Source organism: Fundulus heteroclitus, chromosome 21, assembly GCF_011125445.2.
Source record: "Fundulus heteroclitus isolate FHET01 chromosome 21, MU-UCD_Fhet_4.1, whole genome shotgun sequence".
NCBI lineage: Eukaryota > Metazoa > Chordata > Actinopteri > Cyprinodontiformes > Fundulidae > Fundulus > Fundulus heteroclitus.
In genome coordinates, this window is record NC_046381.1 from 17901862 (window position 1) to 17910370 (window position 8509).

The following is an 8509-nucleotide window of genomic DNA, read 5'->3' on the forward strand; positions in this document are numbered from 1 at the left end:
GCAGAATAAACATGTTTTCCACCAACCTAAATCAAATGTTAAATGCGGTGTTTTCTGTGGGCTTCACATAAAACGGTCTGGGCTCTGCAAGTTCTCGGAACAATTGACATCAGTGCAAAGGTCTTTGCCTGAGGCAAATGCTATTGATCTGAACCTCTATTAAGAAGGAAGGCAGAGGAGAGAGCAAGAGAGAGAGATGGGCACAGACAAAAACACATAAAGGGTTCCAAACTAAGAAAGTGTGTGTGTGTGTGTGTGTGTGTGTGCGTGTGTGTGTGTGTGTGTGTGTGTTAGCCAAACATGTGTGGTATTGAAATACATTTAGGCTATAGCACTTAATTAAACAGAATCATACTTAGATGCATCCACTGTCAAAAATGCACTGCTGTAGCTTGAACTGTGTCATAATAACATGTTGCTTGTTCGGTAAAGTTTGTGCAGATAGGACAGCGAGTTCTTCGCTCTCTTCTCTGGTTCAGACAGAGTTGACATGTGAAAATAGCTGGTTTATGGTTATAAGTACCCTCCGTGTGGTAAATCTATGACATACATGAAAGCTGCACTTTTCGGATTCATACAGTGATCTGAGAAAGAACTTGTCCTCTTACAGATTTACCCTGTTTTACGCTTTTTGTCACAAATGTGACAGGGAATCACACAAGGCAATTTTCCAGTTTATTTAGTAATGGAAAAAGCTAGCCAAATCAATTTAGCCCAGTGGGAGATTTTTATAGCTGCCCCTTGTTAAATAATAAATCAACCAAGTTAATTACAGAGGCCACACCCAGGCCTGATTACTACCACCCAGTAGAATCAATAAATCTTTTAAATACAATCGGTCTGAGGATATAAAGTTAGCTAAAATATTTCAAAAAGCAACACATCACGCTCTCATTCTATAGAAATGTAAAAACATATTGTAACAAACCACCGTTTGTTACATCTAAGAATGAACATTTAACTTTGTATTTAAGCACTTTATTTAGCACTTTAGATAGCATACAGCACTTTATGGATGCATATTTGCACATTTAAGAAATAATTGCACACAGTTATTTGTATAAATGTTTATTGAATGCATTTCCTTTTCCTGGTTTTAGATCCAGTGGCACTGCAGCACTTTATAGTAGAGTGGTTGGGCCCTGGAGAAGAGGGTGACAAATTAGAATGTCAACATGTGTGCAATATCTATTGTATCCTTAGTGTTGTATGTGGAAGTGAAATGTTTGGTTTGTACTCACCTTGTCCTTGTGTCCAGGTCCGTCCCCTAAAAGAGGCCGGGGCTGAAACGACTGCCTTAAGAAGGTTCCGGGCTGGACCAAGGCAGGGAAATGTGTAGGGGAGCCAAGTTTAGCTTTTTATATGGTTATAAGGTTTCTATTTATCTTTGGTGTTTGGTTTAGGATTTAATGTAGATAGCTTGGGGTTTTACATGGTTTATGGTTGTTGTTATGGTTTATAGAGGGTTTTAGATAGTTTTTTTTAGGAAGTCATCTTTAAATGTACACCCCTGGGAGAGTTTTATGGTTTTAACCAGTTAGTCAGACAGTATTTAAAGGCGCCTGTTTCATCACTTGCTGTGCTGCTGCTGGAGAAGACACATTGCTCCCTCAACCTTCTTTGCACTTTGTAAATAGGTATTAGAAAAACAAGTAATTAAAAATTGTGGACCACGACATCTCTGCCTCTGCATCCATCCTTCCACACCCCACGTACTCCAACCTCTTAAGGCCAGCCGTGACAATTGGTGTCAGGAGTGCTCCCTTGCTGTGGAGAGAAGAAGATGAAGAGAGGTGGACGAAGGACCCCGGAAGAGCCAGAAGATGGAGTGTTGGCTGAACCCGAAGGAGCAAGTGCAAGTGGTCCCAAAGACAAATTGGAGGAGCTGGCAAGCATGATGAGGTCGCTAATAGACTCCCAGGCTGCAAGGGACAAAGTGGTGGAAAAAGACAGGTCCACGCAAGAACAGCGCTGGAAGAGCATGCAAAACAAAGTCCAGCAGATCCAGCAGCAGGTAATGGATATGCAATCAGACCGATCAGCACATCAAGAGGACAGGCCATTTGAGCCGGAGGTTCCGTGTGATGGTGACAGAGAGTCTGAGCCGGAATACCAGTACAGGCCCCGGAGGGAGCCCAAGCTGCATCCACTGTCCCCTGATGATGACATCGAACACTTCCTCACTACTTTTGAAAGAATGGCCCAGTTGTGTCGATGGCCATGGACTGAGTGGGCGGTTCGTTTGGTCCCTCTGCTGACAGGCAAAGCCAGAAGTGCCTACGTTCAGATGGACATGAGAGACTCTGATGACTACGACAAGGTCAAAGAAGCCATCTTGGCCAGGTATGAGATCACAGAGGAAACTTATCGTCGTCGATTCAGATCACTGAAGATTGAGCCTGATGAGACGCCGCGAGAGCTGTATGTTCGTCTGAAGGACCTCATCACCAGATGGATCAAGCCGGAAAGAAGTACAGTGAAAGAAATCTGTGAGAAGTTGATCCTGGAACAGTTCCTGCGGATGGTCAGCCCCGAGCTGGAGATCTGGATCCGGGAACACGACCCCAATTCTGCTGAAGAAGCCGCTCGCCTTGCTGAGACCTTTACATCCGCACGGAGGGGGACAAGAACTACCTACTACGGCCGAGAACCTCGCCAAACCCTACCAAGTAAGTCTGTTGGGGGTCATAAGGTGTGTGGTCTGGGTCAGAGTAACAGCGGTAGTAAGCCATCTCCATATCCCCATCATTTTCGCCCAGCTAATAAGCCTGCTAGAATGGCACAAGAGGTCAGGTGCTATAACTGTAATAGGTTTGGTCACACCCAACACTTTTGCCCCGCTTTGAAAACCAATCAGTCTTTACTTTGTTCTGTGCCTAGGCCAGCAACCAGACAGAGTGTTCAGAAGTCAGTGCGTACAACACCAGTGTTAATTAATGGCCATCGTACAGAAGCACTATTAGACTCTGGTTGTTGTCAGACAGTAATCTTGTCTAATTTGGTTCCATCTGAGCATCAGTCCTTAGACAAGACCCCATTAGTCTGCATTCATGGAGATGAACATTCTTACCCGACAGCTGATATTTATTTGACTGTTGGAGGACAAACTTATTTGCTCACAGTCGCTCTAGCCAAAAGCTTACCTTATCCAGTCATTCTTGGTAATGATATTCCCACACTGTCAGATCTCATTATCCAGGCAGAAGGTAACCAGCTTGAGGTGTTAGAGCCCAATGTAATTTCCAATCCTACAGAATCCACACATGTTCCGGCAAAACATTGCAATGTCCTTACTAGAGACCAAATTGCCAGGGGTGTAATGGAGGAACTACCATTTTTTGATGTGGAATTAGATTCTGAGCCAGGCAAGACAAGAAAGTCTAAGGCCCAAAAGAGAAGGGATAAATTTGTTGGCACGCAACAAGAGAAAGAGAAGCTCTCCAAACCGCTCAATCCTGTGGAGTTCTGCATCCCTGCAGATTTGGGGGCTCTGCAGAAACAGGACCCCACTCTTAAGCCCTGGTTTGACAAGGTCCCTCAGCAGGTGGAAGTCAAGAGAATTAGCTGTTGGGAGGATGCCAGCTACATCATAGAAAATGGTCTCCTTTATCAAATTAAAGACAAAAACAAAGCACTGGCTTTACCAGAGAAGTATAGAGTGAAAGTTATGGAGCTTGGTCACTCTATTCCCTGGGCAGGCCACATGGCTTTTCAAAAAACATTGAGAAGAATTGCTAGCCATTTTGTTTGGCCTGGCATGTATGCTCAGATCTCAAAATTTTGTAGTTCTTGTAAAACCTGCCAGCTAACCTCAGGAAAGGGCGTAGCACAGGCCCAGTTGCAGCCTTTGCCAATTATCGGCACTCCTTTTGAAAGAATCGGTATGGACATTGTTGGCCCCCTAGAGAGAAGCTCCACGGGCAATCGTTACATCTTGGTGATTTGTGATTATGCTACACGGTATCCTGAAGCCTTCCCACTTAGGTCCATAAAAGCTAAGCAAATTGCAAACTGTCTGCTTCAGCTCTTCTCACGGGTGGGGGTTGTCAAAGAAATACTCACTGATTGTGGTACAAATTTTTTGTCCAAACTTCTCCAACAAGTCTATTTGCTTTTGGGGGTAAAGGGAATTAGGACCACCCCTTATCATCCCCAAACAGACGGGTTGGTTGAGCGTTACAACCAGACACTCAAAAGTATGCTGCGCAAGTTTGTGTCTTCAACAGGAAAAGACTGGGACCAGTGGCTGCCCTATCTATTGTTTGCATACAGGGAGGTCCCGCAGTCATCAACGGGTTTCTCACCGTTTGAACTGTTATATGGACGCCAGGTGAGAGGGCCTCTGGACTTGCTAAAAGACCACTGGGAGCAAACTGAGTCCAAAGGAGACAACATTGTGGCATATGTTCTCAAAATGAGAGAGAGGCTGGAGGCAATGACAACTTTGGCGCAGGCAAACCTTAAGGCAGCACAGAGACAGCAGAAAACCTGGTACGACCAGAAGGCAAAGGACCGAGCCTTTACCCCAGGTCAAAAGGTACTGTTACTTTTACCAACCAGTGACAATAAATTGCTTGCTAAATGGCATGGGCCATATGAGATTACAAAAAAGCTTAGCAATGTTACATATCAATTATACATGCCTGAAAGAAACAAGAAACACCAGGTTTTCCATATAAATCTACTAAAAGAGTTTCAAGCCCACCAGGAGCCTTTACAGCAGTTGTTGGTACGAGCTGTAAAGGATGAGGAGGTGACCGAAAAGTTTTTTCCCACCCCTGTCGTGAAGTCTGTTGCCATTGACCTGTCTCATCTCTCTCCCCCTCAACAGGAGGAAATAAAACCTCTGCTTGATCCAGAGTTGTTTCAGGAAACCCCTGGTTTCACTTCAATGGTACAGCACAGGATCCGACTAAAAAAGGATGCTCCAGTGAGACAGAGAAGCTATCGCATTCCTGAGCGGTTGGGGCCACTGCTGAAGAAAGAAATTGAATTAATGTTGGAGCTTGGAATTATTGAGGTCTCTAAAAGTGAGTGGTGTAGTCCTGTTGTTCTGGTCCCCAAAAAGAATGGCTCGCTACGGTTCTGCATTGATTTTAGGTACCTGAATGCAGTATCAAACTTCGACCCTTACCCAATGCCCCGCATTGATGATTTGTTGGAGCGAGTCGGGAGTGCAACCTTCATAACCACGCTGGATCTCTCCAGAGGCTACTGGCAAGTGGCACTGGCACCAGAAGCAAGAGATCTGACTGCTTTCCGAACCCCTTTTGGCTTTTACCAATTCCGGGTGATGCCGTTCGGCCTGCAGGGGGCCCCAGCCACTTTTCAGAGACTCATGGACTATGTGCTGAGAGATGTCTCTGATTTTTCTGCTGCCTACCTGGATGATGTGGTTGTCTATAGTCGATCCTGGAAAGAACATCTTCACCACCTCCAGGAGGTCCTGCAGAGAATTCGTGAAGCTGGACTCACCATTAACCCCCGTAAAGTTGCAGTGGCCTACAGGGAAGTCGAGTACCTGGGATACACCATTGGTTTTGGCAGGATCAAGCCGCAGGTGGAGAAGATGGAGGCCATCAGAGCATTTCCAATTCCCACCACCAAAAAGAAGGTCAGAGGATTCATTGGCTTGGTCGGGTGGTACAGGAAGTTCATCCCGCAGTTTGCGGGGAGAACAGCCGTCCTGAATGACCTGACTAAAAACTCAGCCCCCAACAAAGTTTGCTGGACTGACAAGTGTGATCAGGCTTTCGGAGATCTGAAGGAGGCCATTTGCACTCGGCCTGTTCTCCATAGCCCTGATTTTGACCAGCCCTTCATCCTTCAGACCGATGCTTCAGGGATGGGACTAGGAGCGGTCCTCCTACAGGAGAAGGATGGAGAAAGAAGACCGGTTGTGTTCCTCAGTCGTCGCTTGCTGGACCGGGAGACAAGATACTCAACTATAGAGAAGGAGTGTCTTGCAATGAAGTGGGCCATTGATTCACTGCGGTACTACCTCCTTGGGCGTCCCTTCATCCTCGAGACTGACCATCGGGCACTTCAATGGTTGCACCGCATGAGAGATGCCAACACCCGCATTGCAGGATGGTACCTGTCCCTGCAGCCCTATAACTTCACTGTGCAGTACCAACCTGGGAAGACTAACACTGTGGCAGACTGTCTGTCCCGAGTTGCTGAAGACTGAGGCTTCGTCTTCCCGAGAAGAGGGGGGAAATGTAACAAACCACCGTTTGTTACATCTAAGAATGAACATTTAACTTTGTATTTAAGCACTTTATTTAGCACTTTAGATAGCATACAGCACTTTATGGATGCATATTTGCACATTTAAGAAATAATTGCACACAGTTATTTGTATAAATGTTTATTGAATGCATTTCCTTTTCCTGGTTTTAGATCCAGTGGCACTGCAGCACTTTATAGTAGAGTGGTTGGGCCCTGGAGAAGAGGGTGACAAATTAGAATGTCAACATGTGTGCAATATCTATTGTATCCTTAGTGTTGTATGTGGAAGTGAAATGTTTGGTTTGTACTCACCTTGTCCTTGTGTCCAGGTCCGTCCCCTAAAAGAGGCCGGGGCTGAAACGACTGCCTTAAGAAGGTTCCGGGCTGGACCAAGGCAGGGAAATGTGTAGGGGAGCCAAGTTTAGCTTTTTATATGGTTATAAGGTTTCTATTTATCTTTGGTGTTTGGTTTAGGATTTAATGTAGATAGCTTGGGGTTTTACATGGTTTATGGTTGTTGTTATGGTTTATAGAGGGTTTTACATCTTTAAATGTACACCCCTGGGAGAGTTTTATGGTTTTAACCAGTTAGTCAGACAGTATTTAAAGGCGCCTGTTTCATCACTTGCTGTGCTGCTGCTGGAGAAGACACATTTATCCCTCAACCTTCTTTGCACTTTGTAAATAGGTATTAGAAAAACAAGTAATTAAAAATTGTGGACCACGACATCTCTGCCTCTGCATCCATCCTTCCACACCCCACATACTCCAACCTCTTAAGGCCAGCCGTGACACATATGAAAAACAAAGACCCTAACAGACATCTTAATCCATAGAGAATTACAAGTCCATTTCTAAGTGTTCAGTAAAACAAGGTGAGAACCCTTATCAACAAATGAAAAAAAAGATGGAAGAGTAGATAGGCTGTAATGAACCAGACAAAGGCCTAGAACAATTAACCAGACAGAGAGCATATTTTCCAGAATGTATTGAATGTCTGAAACTGATAGTCAGGAACTTCTGCAGGAGCACAACAGAAACTCTTCAAATGTTAAAATAAAACAGACTGAATTTATATAGTGCTTTTAAGCTCTATTGCCAACTTAAAGCACTTAGCACTAGAGCCACATTCACCCAATTGCACTCACTGACAGCACGCATACACGAAACAAATCAGTTGGCAACTTAGTGTTAAGTGCCTTGCACAGGGGCACATCAACACACAAAGGGGGAAGCTGAAATCAAACCTACAACCTTACTTACTTACGTTACTATCAACTTTCCAAAGAGAAACCAAGCGAATGGGAGGTGAATGTGACGATGTCACACCAGGTGACGTGAAAATAGAGTCTTGGACAAGCTCAAATCAGATTTTTTATTTTTATCTTTTTTTAACTAACCCAGTTACCATCAAACACAGAAGAATGATCTTATTGTATAAATCAAACTGAATACTGAGATTTTTTTTCCTTTTCTTATTTTTAATGGTGGTTGACAAACAACAATTTGCTGCATTAGCTACTGCCAGCACCCAGTAGGGAGTGTAGATGAAGAGTATGCACAGAAAACAAAAACAAACAAAACTACATTCTTTTCACTAATCCAGTTAACATCCAATATTCTTGACTTACCTAAATATATAATATTCTTGACTTCTTTTTTTCAATATATGTATAAGTTTGTACTGCTATCTTTCATGCCCAAGCTTCTTTATGAATTCTGTTATTTCTTGTTACGTGTGCGTCCCCCAGCACTGCCATGTTTAGGTCGGATGTTCCCTCATCAGCTCTTATTTTTACCACAGCCTTATGTCCCGCTTTAAACTACAATACCGCAATGTGATTGGCCCAAACCGTTTTTGGTTCGGTCACAAACGTCTTTAGTGTGAGTGGTACAAGATGGATTGTTTGTTTGTGAACAAACAACTACCACGAGAATTCAGCTTGCAGGCTAGGTTAAAATGTCTCACCAGTCTAGTTATTATTCTTTCCTGTATTCTGTTTTTTCCAGTGCTGGTAACCCATCATCTAACTTCTCCAACTTTCTTTAAATGCTATACAACCATCTTCCTTTTATATCGTTTTCCCACTGTTTTTGCTATCTTTCCTTAATTTCCATCTTTTATATTGCTATTAACCTCTGACTTACTGTATGCAACTCTTATGTTATTACCACCCTGATTTGTCGATTCTTGGGCCCCATATGTATGCATATGCACACACATGCACACACACACACAAATACACACATTATATATCTGAGTTTGGTATAATGTTTA

At 43.8% G+C, this 8509-nt stretch overlaps 2 long non-coding RNA genes across 2 annotated transcripts; both read right to left on the minus strand.

Moving 5' to 3' along the window:
* Positions 1–962: 962 nt before the first annotated feature.
* LOC118556998 lies at positions 963–1462 on the minus strand. Its single transcript, XR_004927532.1, has 2 exons — positions 1242–1462; positions 963–1142 (listed from the first exon to the last, which is right to left on the minus strand). It is a non-coding gene; the product is annotated as an uncharacterized LOC118556998 (long non-coding RNA).
* A 4802-nt stretch (positions 1463–6264) lies between these two features.
* Positions 6265–6693, minus strand: LOC118556740. Its single transcript, XR_004927322.1, has 2 exons — positions 6544–6693; positions 6265–6444 (listed from the first exon to the last, which is right to left on the minus strand). It is a non-coding gene; the product is annotated as an uncharacterized LOC118556740 (long non-coding RNA).
* Between the last annotated feature and the right edge of the window lie 1816 nt (positions 6694–8509).